Source organism: Marmota flaviventris, chromosome 16, assembly GCF_047511675.1.
Source record: "Marmota flaviventris isolate mMarFla1 chromosome 16, mMarFla1.hap1, whole genome shotgun sequence".
NCBI lineage: Eukaryota > Metazoa > Chordata > Mammalia > Rodentia > Sciuridae > Marmota > Marmota flaviventris.
In genome coordinates, this window is record NC_092513.1 from 77,803,275 (window position 1) to 77,824,077 (window position 20,803).

The window sequence follows — 20,803 nt, forward strand, 5'->3', positions numbered from 1 at the left end:
CTGAATGTCTTACATCTCCTGACCTACACCTTCCCATTTCTTCATCCCACCCTCTACCTGTGGTAACTACTGATACTGTTCTGTTCTCTATCTTTGTATATCTGACTTTATTTTCTTAAACACATCCCATAAGTAAAATCATGCAATATTTTTTCTGTGTCTGGATGTGCTTCACATTCACCCATGTTGTAGCAAATGACAGGATCTCCTTTTCATGGTCAAATAGCATTCTTTTTATTCTCAAATTTGCAAATCATCTATTTCCCCTTCTTCCAAAATTATAATATTGTAATACCTATAATTAACTTGAGTTGTGTTAATTTCTAATGAGGAACCAAGATATTACCAAAGGAATACAATCATCTTTCAGTAACTGGCCTCAGGAAATGGAAATTTAAAACTTGGCTTGAAATGGAATTCAAAATAACGACCTTAAGGAAGTTCAACAGGAGAATAGAGATGGATGATTCAATGAGCCTGGACGCCAACCCCACGGCCACTCTAAGCACCTGCCGCTCACCGTGGGCCACGCCAGACCTGACGCCTACAGCGGTTCCCTTAGCTACTGTACCCACAGTGGGAAAACCAGAAACAGGTGGGTCCTAACGCTGCCAGCAAAGACTCCTGCAGCTTCTCAAACTGTTTCTGCCTTTGATGAGTTCTGTGTGCCTCAGTTTCCTTCCATGGTCCACGTCTTGGCTGCTTTGAATAATGCTGCAAGGAACACAGGGGTGTTAAGACCCGTCTTTACAAGATGGTGATTTCATTTCCTTTGGGTAGAAGGGGGATTGCTGTGTGATATGTCAGTTCCTCTTTTACCCTCTTTAGAAACCTCTTGCCTTAGCCCAGTCTCTGCTTCTGTAACAGGATTCCCGAGGCTGGGAAATTCACAAAGACAAACGTTTATTTCTTACAGTTCTGGAGCCTGGGAGGTGCAGGAGCAAGGATCTGCATCCGGTGGTGGTGGTAGGGGGGCTTCTTGCTGCATCCCAGCTTGCTGGAGGGCATTGCCATGAGAGAGCAAGGGGGTGAGGGCAGGCACATCCAGCTCTGTCTCCCTCTTCTTATAAAACCACGAACGCCATCACAGGGCCCCACCCTTCTGACTTCATTTAAATCCAGTCACCTAACCAGGGCTCCACCTTCAAATGCTCTCCATATGGGAATTTGGAGACTCAGTTTCAACGGGAGAACTGTTGAGGGGTGCATTGAAAGCACAGCATCTCCATACTGTTCTCCATAAGGGCGACACCCATCCACATGCCCACAAGTAGCACCCGGCAGGCTTTCTCTACACCCTTGCCGACACCTGCCTTGCGATTGTTTAATAATAGTCATCCGTAATGGGAGTGGGTGGTGTCTCACGGTGAGCCTGACTCGAATTTTCCTGATGATTAATATGGATCGGCTTTTCAAATATCTGTTGCCCGTTTTTTATGTCTTCTTTGGAGAAATGTCTATTCAGGTCCTTTGCTTATTTTCTAATTGGATTTTTTTCTACTATGGAGTTGTATGAATTCTTATGAATCTTGGATATTAATCCCTTGTCAGATATGTGGCTTGCAAATATTTTTTTTTCCCAACCTGTGGGCTGCCATTGTATTTTGTTGATGGTTTCCCTTTGTCGTACAGAAAACTTTCAGTTTGGTGTAGTCTGATCTATTGGTCTTTTGCTCTCATAACTTGAGTTTTTGACGTGATTGGCCCGTGTCCCGAAGCTTTTCTCCTGTGTTTTCTCTTGGGCCTTTACAGTTTCAGGTCTCACATTTAGGTCCTGTGTTCACTCTGAGTTTATGTTTGTGTATGATGTAATGTGGAAATCGGGTTTTCCCAGCTTGAAGAGTTTGTCCTTTCCTTACTGTGTACAAGTCATGATGCCCTGATGGAAATTAGCTGATGGAGTGTGCTTGGATTTATTTCTGGGCTCTCCATTCTGTTTCCTGCTGTCATGATGCCAGGACAATGCTGATTTGATCATTAGGGCTTTGTAATATCATATAAAACCAGGAAATGGGGAACTTCCAACTTTGTTTTTCTTTCTCAGAATTGTTTTGGCTAGCCAGGGTCTTTCGCGATTTCACATGAATGTCATGATGGCTTTTCTCTATTTCTGTGAAGAACATCTTTGGAAACCAGGCATGGTTGCAGGTGCCTATAGTCCCAGATAACTTGGAGGCTGAGACAGGAGGATTGTTTGGGCCTAAGAGTTTGAGGTCAGCCTGGGCAACATTGGGAGACCCTGTCCCCAACCCCAGTACAAGAATGCCACTGGACTTTTCATAAGGGTTGTATTGAATCTCTCTATTTCTTTGGCTACCACAAACAGTTGGACAATTCTGATTCTTGTGCTCATGGACATGGGGTATCTTTCCATTTATTTGTGTTGGCTTCCATTTCTTTCATCAATGTTTTGTAGACTTTGGTGTACAGATCTTTTACCTCCTTGGTTAACTTTACTCCGAAGTATTTTGTGGACTCTTTTTTACTTTCCTTACCCTCCCTTCCTCCCTCTCTTCCTTCCTTTTTTTTCCTTTTTCTTTCTCTCACTCTTTTTTTTTTTGGTGCCACTATAAATAGGATTATTTTTTTTTTATTTCTTTCTCAGGTTGTTATACGTGTATAAAAATGCTACTGGTTTTTGTATGTTGATCTTATAACTATGAAACTTTGCTGAATTTGTTTATTAGTTCTAACTCTGTGTGTATGTGCGGGTGTGTAACATCTTTAGGGTCTTCTATACATGGGATCGTGTCATTTGCAATAGGGATAATCTTCCTTCTTCTTTTGGGTTTGAATGCTATTTATTTAGTTAGTTAATTTAAATCAAATTCACTAGGGCTTGGGCTTCCAGGACTATGTTGAATAGAAGTGGAGAGAATGGGCACCCTTGCCTTGTAGTGTAACTTAGTGGAAAAACTTGTGGTTTTTTTGTTTTTTTTCCCACTGATTATAATGTTAACTGTGAATTGTTCATCAATGGGCTTTATTATATCGGAAAACTTTCATATCTAGACCGTTGAGTGTTTTTATCAGAAGAAGATGTTGGAATTCCATTTTATTGATTTTTTTCCCTATGTTTCTGTTCTCCGTTTGATTTATTTCTGTTCTGATCTTCCTCTCTTCTAAATTTGGGTTTGATTTGCTCTTCTTTCTCTAGTTCCTTAAAGTACACTGTTCAGTTATTTATTTGTGATCTTTCATCTTTTTAAACAGGCATCGTTGACATTAACTTTCCTCTTAGAACTGCTTTTTCTAAATCCCATAGGTTTTTTTCTTTTTAGTATGTTCTGTTTTCATTTTAATTTGTCTTAAGCTACTTTAAAAATTCCCTTTTGACTTTTTTTTTTCTTTGACTTATTGGTTGTTCAGCAGCATGTTGCTTAATTTCCACATATTTGTGAATTTTCCGAGATTCCTCTGCTATTGATTTGTAGATTTTCATATCATGGGGCCTGAAACAGTACTAGATATGAATTCAGTCTTCTTGAGTTTGTTGACACTTGTTTTACGACCTCTCGCATGATCCATCTTGGAGATGGTATGGGTGTGCTTGAGAAGCTCCTGTGTTCTGCTGCTGTCGGACAAAATGTCCTGTTACATGTTTGTCAGGGTCATTTGATCTAAAGTAGGATTCATGTTCAGTATTTCCTTATGAATTTCTGTCTGGTTGATCTGTTCTTTGTTAAAAATGGGACACTCAAGTCCTCTCTTCTTATCGTATTGCTTTGTATTTCTTTCTTCATGCCCATTAACATAGCTTTGTGGGTTTGCCATTCTTGCTCCTCTACGGAGTGCCCATGTATTTATGATTGTTATATCTGCTTGATGAATTGACCAGTTTATCATTAAATAATGAAGTTCTTTGCCTCTTGTGATAGTTTTGACTTGAAGTGTAGGTCATCATATCTAAGAATAGCCAACTTGCTCTTTATTTTTTTAAATATTTGTTTTTGGTTGTCCAAGGACCTTTATTTTATAATTTATTTATAAGCAGTGCTGAGAATTGAACCCAGTGCCTCACCCATGCTAGGCAAGCGCTCTACCACTGAGCCACAATCCCAGCCCCAATTTGTCCTCTTTTGCTCAGCCTGTCTGTCCTTGAGGTCTGTGGGTCTCTTCCAGGGAGCAAGTAGGTGGACCTTGGTTTCTCTTTTATTTAAATTCATTCAGTCACTCTGAGTCTTCTGATTAGAGAATTATTCAATCCATTTATACTCAAGACCACGATTGATAGGTAAGGTCTTACTTCTGCCAAGTTGTTTTCTGATTGCTCTATAGATAGTTTTAGTTCCTTTCTTCGTCTCTTGTTGTTATTGGGAGTTGATGATTTTCTGTAGTGCTAGGAGTGAGTCCTTCTCTTTATTGTTTATGCATCTGCCATAGTTTTTGTTTTGTGGTCACCACGAGACTTACATAAAAACACCTTACAGGAATAATCAACGGTTTTAAACTGATAACAACTTAACTTCTGTCGCATACAGAAACTCTAGACTTTTACATCCTCATTTGCTTTGGATACAGCAATTTACATTTTTATGTTGCATTTTTCTTTGCCACTTACTGTAGCTTTGGTCATTTTTTAACGTATGGACCTTTAGCCTTCATACTAGAAATCTGAATAGTTCGTCCCCCACATTTGTTTTTATGTGGTGCTGATGATGGAACCCAGGGCCTCACCCCTGTGAGGCAAACGCTCTGCCACTGAGCCACAGCCTCAGCAGGTCCCTTAAGCATTTCTTACAAAGGCAGCCTAGGCGGGACACATTTCCTCAGCTACTGATTTGGAAAGATTCTGAAGCTCCTGAATTTCTGAAGGACAGTTTTTCTGGGTACAGTATTCGTGGTTGGCAAGTTTTTTTCTTTGTACCTTCTTGCAAGGTTTCTTCCCAGACGTCTGCTGACAATCTAATGGCGATTCCTTTGTGTGTATCTGCATGAGTTTCTTTTGTTCTTTTTAAAATTCTCCTCCCCTATCCCCTTCCCTCTACTGTACTGATATTTCTGCTATTTACTTATAGTTGTTTTTTTTTTTTTACTTAGTGTCTTGTGGGTGCACATGATGGTGAGATTCACTGTGGCACATTCACATATGTGCTTAGGGAAGTTGGGTCAGCTTCATTGACTATCTTTCCCTATCCCACCCCATCTCCCTTCCTTTCATTCCCCTTTGTCGACTCCATTAATCTTTCTTCTATTCTTTTGTTCACACCCCCCCCCCATTTTATTTTGGATTAACTTCTGCATATCAGAACACCAACCTTTGACTTTTTGGAACTGGCTTATTTCACTTAGTACGATGGTCTCCAGTTCCACCCATTTACCAGTGAATGTCATAAAGCCATTCTTATTTATGGCTGAGTAATATTCCATTGTGTATATACACCACATTTTCTTTCTTTATTCATAGCTCCATAGCTTAGCTATTATGAATTGTGCTGGGAGGGGAAGGGGAAGTACTGGGTACTGAATTAGGACAAATTATATTCCATGCTTTTATAATTATGTCAAACAAATTCTACTGTCACGTATAACTAAAAAGAACCAATATAAATAAATAAATACATTTTAAAAAAATTCTCCCTTTGTCTTTGCTTTTGGCAGTTTGACTCTAATGTTCCTCAGAGATGACCAATTTAGATTGTAACTACTTGGAGATTGAATTAGTCTATTTTATGATACTATAACAAAGTACTTGGGGACAGTAACTTATAAAGAGGAGAGGCTTATTTATGTCACTTTCCTGCAGGTTGTGTCATGCCAGATTTTAGGGACCACGAAAGACCTCCAGGAGCTGAATCCGATGCAAGCACACAGAGTCTTTACTGCAAGCTCCAGCCTGGACTCAGAGCTGTTCCCAACATAGCAGTTCTGAGGCGTGAGTCCCGGTCCTTTGTTCAGTGAGGTTTCATAGTTTGGGGGGACACTCTAAACATCACACAGCAAATCATTCCATACGTCGGGAAAATCAAACAACAACTCTTAGCATTGATCAGTACATTCACTGGCGGGAACAAGTTGGGTAAGGGGTGATTGGTGAGTTCAAGAGGTGGATACGTTTGAACTGATGGGTTTAGGCCGCGAGGGGTTGCAAGAGTGTACATGCTAAACTACATGGCTTCCTAACATGTTATCCATCACTGAGACTCCTGGGGGGTCACCTGGCATTCCAGGCATCTTCTCTGTCTCACACTAGGGGGTTGCTTGGATCTTCATGGTTGGGCCTTGGGCCTCAAACATTCTTTGGTCTTTCCAGGAACTAGCGTTGCTGAGGCAGGGACACCTGGCTCCGCAGACCTCTCCTCTTATTTACAGGCAGACCACTCAGCAGGGGGGCTGCACGCCTAGGAACACTGTGCGTTTTCCAAGAGCAAGGGTCAGCCCCACTTTGGACAGGCCCTGCTCTGAGGTAGAGGCTGGTTTTTCCAAAATGGAGTCACATCCGTTTCTCAGTTGGAAGCCTGGAGCTGGTATCAGCATGATTTTGATAAAGGCCCCATGGTGGATGGCACACGCTGGCAGGAACACACGTCTGAGACCACACTGCAAGTCAGGAAGCAAGAGCGTGGGGAGGGAAGTTTTGCCCTTTTTGTAACAACATTCCCATGAGAACTGACTCATGGTCCCACGAGGACCATCTTAATCTCTTCCACAGGCAGCAAGTCAGAAAGATCAGATGACTTCCCGTCCTGTCCCCTCTCTGAAATGTCCCGCCATTCTTACCATTGCCACACTGGGGACCAAGCAACCAACATGTTAGCCCTTGTGTGTGTGTGTTGGGTGGGGGGTGGGGGGAGCCACATTCACTCTAATTGAGTCACGGCAGGACCTATCTTTCAGCACACGGTTTCTTTCTCCCACTGACCTAGTGTGCTGTTGGAGTTTTGAATTGTATTTTTTATTTCATTCATTGTATTCACCAGTCCAAGATTTCTGCTTGGTTCTTTTTAAAAAAAAAAAAAAGGTATCCATCTCTTTGTTGAGTTTCTTATTAGATCATGAATTGTTTTCCTGCTTTTGTTAGATTTGCTATCTGTATTCTCTTGTACCTTGCTGAGTTCTCTTAAGACAATTATTCTGAATTCCTTTTTTCGGGCAATGTTTAAGTTTCCGTTTCTTTGGGGTCAGTTACTTAAAAATGATCGTGTTCCTTTTGTGGTATGGTGTTTCCTTGCTTTTGCATGATTTTTGTGTCTCTGTCTGAATGTCTGGGGGACCACTTGCCTCTCCCTCACTTCACAGAGTGGATTCTGCAGTGGTCCTGATGGTGCCAGTTGGGCCGGGTACAGTGCTCTGGTGACAGGTGGGCACAGTGGTCTTATCTGTGGGTGCCTCACTGGTCCGTGGTGGTGGCTGTGGCAGCAAAGGTTCTTAGGGTACATGGTGCCAAGGGCTTTCGAGACCTGCCGGTTCTTGTTTTCCTCACATTTGGAGTCTTAGCTGGGGGATGGCCCTTGGGTGTTGAGTCCAACATGGCCCACAGGTAGCTGCGATGGTGCTGGGTCCAGGGCATAGGTACTCGAAGTAGCTGTGCTGTCAGGTTCCTGGGCTCAGGGTCTTGTGCAACTATTGCAGTACCTGGTACTTGAGGCCTAGGTATTTATTGTTGGAGGCACAGGTGGATGCAATTCTGCAAAGGTGGGTTCTGTTGTTCTGAGGCACACCCCTGCAGTGTGAGCTCCACTATGATTGTGATTCTGACTGTGGGTGGCAGGGCACCACATTGAATTGCTCCAGGTCAGGAATGCTCTGGAGGGGCAAGCCCCAGGGAGCAGAGCGCAGCCACAGTTCAAGTCTGGGAACTAACAGGTCTAAGGTAGCAGGTCGGACCCTGAGAGATGAGGTGCCAGGGAGTGGTGTCTCTGCACCCAGGGAGGGCGGGACACAGCAGTCCCTGCAGCAGCACAGACCCAGGCATGGCAAGGACCAAGGAACAGTGCGAGTGGCAACAGCTGGGGTGGGGGTGGGGCAGGTGTCCCAGCAGCTCAGCCTGCAGGGGATAATCCATTGCCAGGGGGGCAGGGTACTGGGGCTGCTCAGACTGCAGGGCCGTATCAACATTTCAGGCAAGACTCTGATTTAAGGTTATTTGGAAGACATACAAACTCGATTTTTTTTTTCCTAACATATTTCAAAAGTCTTTCTTAAGCCCAGGCCATTTGGCGTTTTTCTCAAGTGATTACACTAATAAACCTCTCCGACCATTTCAAACTGTATTTTAAAGCAGAGACATTTCCAATATTACATCAAAGCAGCCGCTTACTACACATTAGTTGAAACTTTTCTTAGAAACGAAAACATGGGAACGGCGTATCAGGAAATCGTATCTGATGAAGAGAACTGATAATTAAGACATTAAAAACAGTCACAAAATGAGGACCGTTTATACTCACTCGAGATTTATTTTTTAACTTCTAGTATCTCACTTCTTGTTTTGTGTCTTGCATGGAATTAAACATTAGCTTTTGAGGTGGAAAACAAATTTCAAGTAAATGAACCTTGAGGAATACAATTAAAGAATATAACAACTAAATTAACTCATGATTTATGTTCCCGAAAAACAAATTTGCACAAGGCAGTTGTCGGAGTAGGAAAAAAAAATGATTTCTAGCCCACAGAAATCATCTTTTAAGAGTTTTTATCCCCCAAAGCTTTGTTTTTCTTGTGTTTACAAAAGGAAAAAAAATAGGCTTTTGTCTCTAAGGAAATACTAGAGCAGATGCACAAACTCTTCTTCGTATATAAGACACACTCACCTGCGGAATCGTCACCGCCCATGTTAGTCCCGCCCTGCTTTTTCAATCCAAAAATTGGTTTATGACCTTTAATTGTGTACTCATAGCATGGTATAATTCTGCATGTCCTGCTGCTTAAAAGGCAGACAGCCAGACGCAGTGGCACAGGCCTGTCATCCCAGCAGCTCGGGAGGCTGAGGCAGGAGGATCGAGAGTTCCAAGCCAGCCTCAGCAAATCAGGGAGGCCCTAAGCAACCTAGCGAGACCCTGTTTCTAAATAAAATTTAAAAAGGGGTGGTGGTGGCTGGGGATACGGCTCAGTGGTTAAGCTTTCCTGGGTTTAAACCCTGGTTTAAAAAAAAAAAAAGTAGAGCAACAATGTATTTACCCATGACAAGCGATGCACATCTGTCTTTTCTCACGCTGGGGACTCTGAGAACAGTGTAAGGAGATCGATAACAGCGGCGCAGAATCCTTGGACACGGGAGGTTAAATTTGATTTTTGGATTTTTTTTTTTTTGGTAGTTGTAGATGGATAGCATGCCTTTATTTATATTTGGTGCTGAGGATTGAACCCAGTGCCTCACACATGCTAGGCAAGTGCTCTACCACTGAGCCCCAGCCCCAGCCCAGGAGATTAAATTTTGAAGTCCATGCTTCACAATACTGTAGTAAATTTTTCTCAAGTGTAATATTTCCATGCACAAATCAAAGAACAACTGATGTTTTAACTTTCTTTCTTTCTTTTTTTTTTTCCCCCAGGCTGGAAAAAATGTTGGCTAACCTGTCATGAAGAAATGATTTGGACTACTCTACTTTAACATATATTCACGAGTATTCTGTGCATCTGAATCTCGAGCCAAAGATAGTTTAGTAATAGGTGATTTTTAAATAATACTGATACATTAAAAATAAACCAGCTTCACATAATGGTTACACCTCACGTTTGTTGTAGAAAAAAAATCTTCAAAGATTATGCAGGAAAATTATGCAGCCATCATTACAGAAGCTATAATTCAATTGGGTCAAAATTCAATTATTCTAAAACAGACCTTCGGATTTTACTTGTCACAAACTTCTATAGCAAACATCAAAATTTCTGTTGGTAAGTGCAACTCATTCTTCTGCTTGACTCAATTATGCAAGGGATATTCATACATGTCTACTCTGTGTGAAGCATGATGTCGATTGCTAGTGATACCTCGGTGGTAAATGTGGCCTATAGGATCCTTGGCTCCAGGTATTTTGTATAATATTTTGGGTTTATTATATATTTTCTTATGAATAGAATGAGGTTTTTAGCAAGAATACCACAGAAATAATGTGGTGGCTTTCTTGGAGTGTCATGCCGAGGGGTTCCTGGTATGAATGCGTGTGATGTTAATCTTGGCTCTGTGAGCCTCTTCTATATGATATTTAGTAATCATTCTTCAATCTTCCTTCCTGAAGTGTTGGCACATGTTTTGGTTCCTTTTTTAAAAAAATTAGTTTGCTCATTTTCTTTTTCTAAATTTGAGATTCTTTATATATTCCAAATATGTTGTCTTTATCAGTTATATGATTTGTAATATTTTCTCTCAGTGTATGAATACATTTTTCATTCTCTGAACCTACTTTTTCCAATGAAAGAAAGTTTTCATTTTAGGAAAGTCCAGTTTATGAAGTTGTTTCTGGTTTGATTATATTTTTGGTGTCATAGCTAAGAGATCTTTGCCTGTCATACAGTAACAAAGGTTTTCTTCCCTGTTTTCTTGTAGATATTTTATAGTTTAGGTTTGTTTTAGTCTCTCTCCTGGTGCTATTATAAAATATCTAAGACTGGGTATGTTATAAACAAAAGAAGTTTATTTGGCTCACAGTTCTCAAAGTTCAGCAATCCCCCCCCTCCCCACACACACACACAAGATGGTGTCATGGTGGGTGCACATAAGACAGGGAGAGACAAGCTGGAAGGACAGGAAGCCAGAGAGATCCAAGAGCCAGGTTTGCTCTTTTTTTTAAACAATTCACTCTGTTGGGAATTAATCTGAATATACTAAGAGTCATATTAATCTTTGCAAGGGTGGCACTCCTAATAACTTAACCACTTCCCAGGAGGCCCCACCCCTTAAAGGTTCTACCAGCTCCTGATACCACCACCCTGGGGACCAAGTTCCCAACACAGGGACATCTAGGGGGACAAATCACATCTAAACCATAGAATCTAGGATCCATTTTTGAGTTAACTTTAAATGTGATGAGAAGAACGGATCAAGTCCTTTTTTATTTAATATTTTTTTGTGTTTACATTGCTTTGATTTATTTGCACGTGGATATGCAACATGTCTAGCATCAGTTGTTGAAAAGACTTACCTTTTTTAACTACCGAATGACCTTTACACCTTTGTTGAAAGGTGGATGTCTGGGTCTGTTTTAGTCAGCTGTTTTGGTTGTTGGGACCAAAAGACCTGACAATAACAACAGAGGAAGAAAAGTTTGTTTGTTTGGGTGGGGGCGTGCCTCATGGTTTCAGAGGTCTCAGTCCTTGGATGGCTGACTCCATTGCTCTGGCCCAACATGTGGCAGAACATCAGGGCGGAAGGCGTGGAGTGGGAAAACAGCTCCGAACACGGCCATCAGGAAGCAGAGAGCTCTGCTCAGCAGGGACAGAACATAAGCCCTAAGGCCACACCCCCAGGGTTCTACCTCCTCCAGCCACAGCCTCCCTGCTCACAGTTACCACCCAGTTAATCGTGTCAATCCACTGATGAGCTTACAGTCCAACCACTCCACCCCTGAACCATTCTTGCATTGTCTTACACACGAGCTTTGGGGAGACACCTCCTACCTTAACCATAATAGGTCTGTTTCTAGACTCTTTTAATTTCTTTCTCTGGGCTATGTATCTACCCTGACTATATATAGTTCCACACCGTCTTGATGACTGTAGCTTTATAAGACTTGAACTCACTTACCGATCCAAATTTATCCATCTTTTGGAAAGTTGTTTTGGCATTCTAGACCACTTGAATTAATTACTAGTTTTATGAAGTTTGTAGGTTTCTATTAAAAAAGAAAAAACCTGCTTGGAATTTAACTGGGATTTCACTGAGTTTACAGCTTCATTAGGACTCGTTATTTCAGCGATACGAAGTCTTCCAAGCTTTAGCTCTGCCTTTATTTATTTCTTCTATTCTTTCCCTTAGCAATACCATGTAGATTTCTGTGTAGAGGTCTTGCATATCTTTTGTGTTCGTCCTTAAGCATGTTTTATGCTGTTGTAAACGGTGTTTTAAATGCTGATTTCTGGGCTGGAGCTGTGGCTCAGTGGTAGAGCACTTGCCTAGCCTGTGTGGGGCACTGGGTTCCATTCTCAGCACCACAGAGAAATGAATAAATAAAGTCCATTGACAATGAAGAAAATATATCAAAAAATAAATTCTTATTTCCAATATTCATTCATATTATAGAGAATGTAATTGATAATGGTACGATGAGCCTGTATCTAGCAGCCTAGTAGCTGTTAGAAGATTTCACTGGATTCTCTACCTGGATGACCATGCTGTCCACAAATAGTGTTTTTCTTCTTTATTGAAGGCCACTATTTCCTTTATTTGTCTTATTTCACAGCTTAGAACTTGTAGTACATGCTGAATGGAAATGCTGTGAGATCTTTGGGTTTTTCCTAATTTAGGAGGAAAACATTCAGTCTTTAATCACTGAGTATGATGTTAGCCATAGGTTTTTCATAGACGTTCTCATTTAAGTTTGAGAAAATTCTCTTCTATTCCAAGTTTGCTAGATTTTAAAATCACAAAGGGGTGTGTGATTTTTGTCAATTTTTTTTTTCTGTCATGAGATGATCCCGCAGTTTCTCTCCTTCCTTTAGTTTGTTTATATGGTAAATCCCATTGATTTTCAAAGGTAAACCATCCTTACATTCCAAGGGGTAAACCACATTTAGTCACATTATATTTTTATGTGTCATTTGATTTAGATTTATTTGGAATTTTTACAAATATGCTCATGAGGAATTTTAATCTGTAGTGATTTTTTTTTTCCTTATAGCGTCTTTCTCAGGATTTGGTATCAGGGTGATGCTGGCCTTCTATAATGAACTGGAAATCGTTCTCCTCAATTTTCTGGAAGAGATTGTGTAGAATTAGAATCATTGCTTTGTTAAACACTTAATAAAATTTACCAGATGAGCTATTTGAACATGGACTTTGCTGGAAGATTTTAAAATACAAATTCAATTTCATTGGGGCCTGGGGATGTGACTCAAGAGGTAGCGCGCTCACCTGGCATGTGTGCGGCACAGCTTCGATGCTCAGCACCACATAAAAATAAAGATGTTGTGTCTGCCGAAAACTAAAATAAATAAATAAATATTTTAAAAAATTCAGTTTCATTGCTAGATATTTAGGCTATCCATGTCTTCTTCAGTTCACTTTGGTAGTTATGTCTTTAAAAATCTCATCCATTTTATCCAGATTGTCAGATTTATTGGTAGAATATTATTAATAATGTTCTCTTATTTTCCTTATAATATTTATAGAATTTCTTATGATGTTTCTTGTTTTTGATATTAGTCATTTGTATCTTCTACCTTTTTTTCTAATAGCCCTGCTAGTGGTTATCAACTTTATTGATCATCTTAAAAAAAAAAAAAAAAAACAGTTTCTTTTTGTTTTGTTTTGTTTTTGTGGTGCTGGGTATTGAACCCAAGAACTTGTGCAAACACTCTACCAACTGAGATATATCCCCGGGCCTCCAATAAAACAGCTTTTGATTTCATTTTTTTCTGTTTCACTGATTTCAATGACAACTTCTTATGTATTTACCCACCTCGTTGTCACTTCTGGTGAGATTTAGCATTTAATTTGTTATGTCCCTCAGTTACTATTATTCCATCAAAATCATTAGAAAGTATTTGCTTATGTATTCATTTCCTCTCATAGACTACAGAATCCTTGATGCAGAAATTGATTTCTTATTGGTATTTGCATCTTAAATGCACTAACTTGGACACACCATGAATGCACATATACTGAATGGATGGATGGATGAATGAATGAATGAAAAGATGAGTGGGCGATGGGAAACACACTGTGGAGCCTTTCCCCTAGGCCAAGGGAAGGACCCTGACAGAGCCCTTGTTATGTCCTCTCCTGCCGAGCTGAAAAGATGTTGATAGAAGTGATAGAGAAGCTAGAGAGATTGGGGTTTTGTGTTTCTTTGTTCACTAAACATGTTAGAAAACTATCTGAGTTGAGGAGCCCCCTGAATCTGAGGCAAGGACTTGCAAGGGTGTAGTTTGAAAAGTAATCCCAGGGGCAGAAGTAAGGGACCAGGTGGGTGAGACAGGAGAGAAGCTGAAGTCAATACAGATAGTCCCTGACCTAAGACGGTTTGACTTAGGATTTTTCAACTTTTTGATGGTGTGAAAGCCACATGCATTCAGGTAACGAACAACAACCTTAAATTCTGATCTTTTCTTGGGATAGTGATACATGGTTTAATCCTCTTGCCATACTGGGCAGCAGTAGCAAGCTGCATCGCCTAGTCAGCCACACCATCTAGAGGTTAATAACTGATAGTTTGTCATGGGGTACTGTGTGGCTGGGCTGTGATGTCATGTAGGTCAGGTGCAATAAATGCATTTTTTAAATCTTTTTTTTTTTTAAGGAGAGAGAGAGAAAGAGAGAGAGAGAGAGAGAGAGAGAGAGAGAGAGAGAGAGAGAATCTTTTTTGTAGATGGACACAACACAACGCCTTTATTTTATTTATTTATTTATTTTTTTATGTGGTGCTGAGAATCGAACCTGGGTCCGGACGCCCGTGCTAGGCAAGCGCTCTACTGCTGAGCCACAATCCTAGCCCAATAAATGCATTTTTGACTTAAGATATTTCAACGTATTACGAACTTATTGGAATGTAAGACCATGTACATCCACATAAAGTGCTTTATTAAGATTTATTGCTGCTGTGGGCAGGGATGCTCAGTTCTTAATAGACAACCTGCAAAACCAAAATTGTCCACCTGAATTCCTTATCACACGAGGGTTTTCCCTGAGAAACTTCACCAGGGCTTCTGAGCTATGCACGTGCAGTGGCCCAGCAAGCGCCCACCTGAGTTATTAAATGAAAAAGTCAGAAATGAACACCTGGCTCACGATGCATGGCATATGGCGTGGGTGCGTTGAGCACCCTCCAATAAGGCATCAGAAATTCAAAAGTACTGTTTTACTTAGATCCTGAAAACGGCAAAAATACCTTATACATCCTAAGCATATGGGATGTAGAAAGATTTAGAATAGAAATTAAATGTCATATTGCAATCCAATTCCTTCCTTGTGACTATATAAGCAAAGAATAAATGGCTTCAGAGGTTTTTCATGTCGGCGGATCTCTAAATTCTGTGCCTTCCGTGGTGGTGGGATCTATGGCACTTTGGGAGTTTGTCCTCTGTCTGAGCAAACTCCCAGTGTCAACCTGCACTAGAGTGGACTCTTCAAAGAAGAATGGTATCGATTTGGAAGCCGCAGAGAATTGCAATGGGAATGGGAGCCATTGTGAGCTGTGTGTATATTCAAGGAGGTTGACACACAGGTTGTTAGTCCAGTGTAAACAACCCGCTGGACTGTCAATTGTGCAAAAGCCTAGTGCTTGCTACACTTGTTTTTAAAGCTAAAACAAGAAGGACCACATGGAATATTGAAACAAGGATCCTGAGCTACACAGATCAGTGTGGTACCACTTCAGTACTAAGCGGTGTTTGGACAGACTTCCACTCACAAGTGTTTTCTGTGTAAGGTTGCTGTGACCTGTGGCCAGGCTTGTGGCCCTGGCAGAGACTTTTGTGCTAGTTTTTATTACCAGTTCTTGTGAGATCCCCTCCTTCACCGCCCCCCTAGTTTTATTACCCCATTATTTATTTTTGCTTGGGGCTTGACCAAGTGACTCCATTTCAGTCCTGATGATGTTCATACTTGTCCTTGATTTGTGGAAGATTTAGTTCGTCAGGGACGATTATAGTGAAGAACTTGTGTGTAGGTTCAATTATAGTGAAGCTACCTCCTGTGTAGGTAGAGTAAATATGAGAATTCAATTATCTTGTCAAGTCCACGGTTACACATTTTCCAATATAAAACACCCAGAAGGAAATATAAGCCCTTAGGGAAATGAGGTTAAGTTTGACCTTTTCAACTTCTTTTAATTAAAAAAGAAGCTCAGGTAAAAATTCAAAATGTTATAAAATAGAAAGCAGAAATAATGCAATTATGTGTGTGGCTGGTTTGGTGGCGGGGATCAGAGACTGAGACAATAACTAAAAAACAGAAGGTAATTGTGTTTGTTTTCTTGGGTTGCTGTAACAAATTACCATAAACATAGTGGCTTAAATTACAGAAATGTATCCTCTCATAGTTCTGGTGATAAGAAGTCTAAGGGGCTATTTCCCTCCCAGGGGCTCTGGCCACTGTTCTGGCCACTGCTGGTTTTAATGGGTCCAGGGAGTCCTGGGCTTTCTTGGTTTGGTCCACACTCCTGCCACCTCTGCATCCATTTTCACGTTGAGTTCTTCTCTGTGTCTGAGTCTTCTCCTCTTCTATTTCACCCTCTGCCTTTCTTTCACCAGGGCCCTTATTATTGGGTTTATCCACAGGTCTGGAGATCAGGACATGGGCATCTCTTTTGAGGGACGCCATTTAACCTACTATAAAAATTCTTTGAGAAGTCAAATAAAATAGACCTATCTTTGACATGTTTGATCAAGAAGAAAGAGAAAAGACACACACAACAAAAGAACAGCATGAAAGGAAAGGGGGTGTAATTTAGATACCAAGGGGATAAAAAAAATACAGGAGAATACAATTAATAGCTTTGTATCAGAAAATTTAAAATTTTCTAATGCAGAGTAATACTCCATTGTGTATAAATGCCACATTTTTTTTATCCATTCGTCTATTGAAGGGCATCTAGGTTGGTTCCACAGTCTTGCTATTGTGAACTGTGCTGCTATGAACATCGATGTAGCAGTGTCCCTGTAGCATGCTCTTTTTAGGTCTTTAGGGAATAGACCAAGAAGGGGAATAGCTGGGTCAAATGGTGGCTCCATTCCCAGCTTTCCAAGAAATCTCCATACTGCTTTCCAAATTGGCTGCACCAATCTGCAGTCCCACCAGCAATGTACAAGTGTACCCTTTTCCCCACATCCTCGCCAGCACTTGTTGTTGTTTGACTTCCTAATGGCTGCCAATTTTACTGGAGTGAGATGGTATCTTAGGGTGGTTTTGATTTGCATTTCTCTGACAGCTAGAGATGTTGAGCATTTTTTCATGTACTTGTTGATTGACTGTATGTCCTCCTCTGAGAAGTGTCTGTGCATTAAAAAATGACAAAATCATAGAATTTACAGGGAAATGGATGGCATTAGAGCAGATTATGCTAAGTGAAGCTAGCCAATCCCTAAAAAACAAATGCCAAATGTCTTCTTTGATATAAGGAGAGTAACTAAGAACAGTGTAGGGACGAAGAACAGGAGAAGAAGATTAACATTTAACAGGGATGAGAGGTGGGAGGGAAAGGGAGAGAGAAGGAAAATTGCATGGTAATGGAAGGAGACCCTCAGGGTTATACAGTGGAGGAGGTAGAGATAGAGGAGGGGAGGGGAGGGGAGAGGTGGGGAGGGGGGAGGGTGGAGGATGGGAAAGGCAGTGGAGCACAACAGACACTAGTATGGCAATTTGTAAATCAATGGATGTGTAACTGATGTGATTCTGCAATCTGTGTATGGGGTGAAGGTGGGAGTTCATAACCCACTTGAATCAAAGTGTGGAATATGATATGTCAAGAAATTTGTAATGTTTTGAACAACCCACAATAAAAAATTTAAAAAAAAAAAAGAAAATTTAAAATTTTCAATAAAATAGATAATTTTCCCAAATGCTCTGATTTGCTAAAAGAAGATATACTACAACTAAAAAGACAATAAAAATAATTTAAAATAGTTCTTGGATATCTTCTCTAAATTCCATATTAGGAGATATTGTCTCCTTAACATGATTTTATAGGTAAGGTAAGTTCTGAAAAACCTCCAAGGAATAGACAATTTTGGTCCTACATTCTAAGTGCCAGAAAGATGACACATTAAAGAACTAATTTTATGACAACAGTATAAACCTGATGTCAAAACAGGAAAAGAACATTTGAAATAGAAATTGATAAGTCAATCTTACTTACAAATGGGTATAGATAAAAACTCTTAAAATATTCAAGAATATAAGTTTATGCAAAGAATACAGAATGTTCAGAAACAGAAAAAAATATCTTGGAATGTATTTCAATGTACTTTAATATTCAAAGTCAAAATGCATGTTATTTTCAAATTGATAAAATTTGACACTTAATTTGACTCTACCTTGAGAAAATTAATAATAGAAGGAAGCTGGCTAAACATGTGGTATCTAATAAAAAATTCATAGCAGATGAAAGCATTCTGATTAAAGCCAGACACAGTTGCCTCTTACAAGTGCCATTCAACATTACGCTCATTAGAAGTGGCCAGTTGGGGTTGGGAGTATGGCTCGGTGGTAGAGTGATTGCCCGGCATAGATGAGGTCCTGGGTTAGTTCCTATCACCGCAGTTACGACACTAAAACCAACCAAATCACATCTGATAACAGTAAACCTTAGTGTGCTCCTGCCCCACACGAAAATGTTGATCCATGACATGCTGCATACGTGACTGTGGCCCCACAAGATCATAATGGAGCTGAAGAATTCCTGTCACCTGTGATGTCACAGCCCTTGGGAAGTCATAGTACAACACCTCACTCAGGTGTTTATGGTGTTGCTGGTGTAAACAAACGCACTGGACTATCAACTGTGCAATAGTGTAGCATTTGTGATTAGGCATGGTACCTAATCCCTGGCAAGGATGAGGAATGACTATTTCTGGCTTATGTATTACTCTGCTACTCTTTCCCTCATTATTTTAGATGTAGTACTACTTATTTTAAAAGGCTAGTGTAAACCAGCATGCTATGCTTCTCCTCCTACACCCCAAGTTACTATGTCTCTTGGTGGCATCAAGAGACCACATCACGTGCTTGACCTAGACCGTCAAATCTTGTCTAAGTACACACAAGGGCAGAACTACCTGACAATATTCTCAGAACATACCCCCATTGTTAAGTGACGGGGGACTACAAGAATAAATGGACCAGTACGCAAAAGAACTACAGAGGGAAATGGAAAAAATGTAACTGAATGAATTGGAAGAAAAATTTATTCAATAAGTTAATAAACCATTTTATTCTAAATCTTAATTTCTACCTTCAAAAACTAACCATAAAACGCTCATCTAATTTTTTCCTGTGAAAATTATCTGATTTTAAAATTCATTTGGCCTCTTGAATGTGCATGAATGCCCTTTTAAAAAAGAGAGATACAGGACTTTTATTCAGACAGAAACACATAGGGAAATTGTTGTGGGGCATAGATTATTAATGGTCTACTCAATAGGCATTCTCCCTTCTTAATTACTAACACAGTCCTGAAATTATTTGGGGTGGTAACATTCTGGGCTCTTTCATCTCCTTTGTTCTTTGAAGTGTCCCTGTGACATAGTTTTGACCAATCAGACTTAAGCAAAGTGTGCCATGGGAGAGTCCTGATAAAGGTATAATTTTCCTGACAAAAAGGACATATTCAGATTACATATAGCGTTTCTCCTCTGCCCCTACTTCACATACATTTTATTCTTGTCTATGACAAGATGCTTAAGGGTTCATCAGCCTTCAGGCAACCATAAGGGCCAAGATCACAGGTGGACACTGGCCAAGTTGAAGGCAAGGATGGTTCTGGGTCCCAGGTGCCATCTTGGATTTGCCACATCTGACTTGGGCTACTCAGCTCTGGTATTATGAGCACAATTCACTCCTATTGTTGTTAGGACATGGTTACCTTTAGCCCATCACAATCTAAGTGATACTAGCTATTTTATGAAAACAGAACAGTACTGAGAAAGGAACAGGCAAACTGATCAATTGAACAGAATACAAAATCCTGAATCAAACCCACTTAACTATAGGGATTTTTGCATATAACAATTATAACTGTATTTCAGATCAGTGAGGCAAGAATGGGCTATCAGGTAAATTGTTATTGGCTGCTCATTTGATAAAAGACAGTTATTTACTTCTTATAAGTAGAAAAAATATCTAGCAGGATTAATGATAGTTAATGAAAACAAAAAGGTAAAAAGTAAACACAAAAAATACCAATCAAAAAACCTCTCCAAAGTGCAATGGGTGTGAACATCAATCACGGGCAGAATGAGTGGCTCGCTGGCTCCAGGTGGACCAGCAGGAACAGTTGCTGGGAGCCCACACATCACACACCATAACACTGCACACCATCCACTTCACATGCACACACCTCACATCCCAGACTCAGGGGCCCCTCAACTCAAATAGTTTTCTAACATGTTTAGTGAACAAAGAAACATAAACCCCAATCTCTCTAGCTTCTCCATCACTTCTATCAACAGCTCTTCAGCTTGTGGAGCGGCCACATAACAAGGGCTCTGTCAGGGCCTTCCCTTGGCCTAGGGGAAAGGCTCCACAGTGTGTTTCTCATCGCCCACTCATTTTTTCATTCATTCATTCATTGATTCATTCAGTATATGTGCATTCATGATGTGTCCAAGTTAATGCACTGAAAATGCAAATACCAATAAGAAATCAATATCTGCATCAAGGATTCTGTAGTCTATGGGAGGAAATGAATACATAAGCAAATACTTTCTAATGATTTTGATGGAATAATAGTAACTGAGGGACATATCAAATTAAATGCTAAATCTCACCAGAAGTGATAACGAGTGGGTAAAGACATAGGAATTTCTGTCATTGAAATCAATGGAACAGAAAAAATTGAAATCAAAAGCTGGTTTTGGGGGGGACTGGGGATATATCTCAGTTGGTAGAGTGCTTGCCTAGCATGCACAAGTCCTTGGGTTCAATACCCAGCACCACAAAATAAAGCTGTTTTTTTTTAGATGATTAATAAAATTGATAACCACTAAC

General features: G+C 40.3%; 1 pseudogene; it reads left to right on the forward strand.

Moving 5' to 3' along the window:
- The first annotated feature begins 459 nt into the window (after window positions 1-459).
- Window positions 460-20,803, forward strand: part of LOC114107939 (RNA-binding protein EWS pseudogene) — a 91,921-nt pseudogene continuing 71,577 nt past the window's right edge.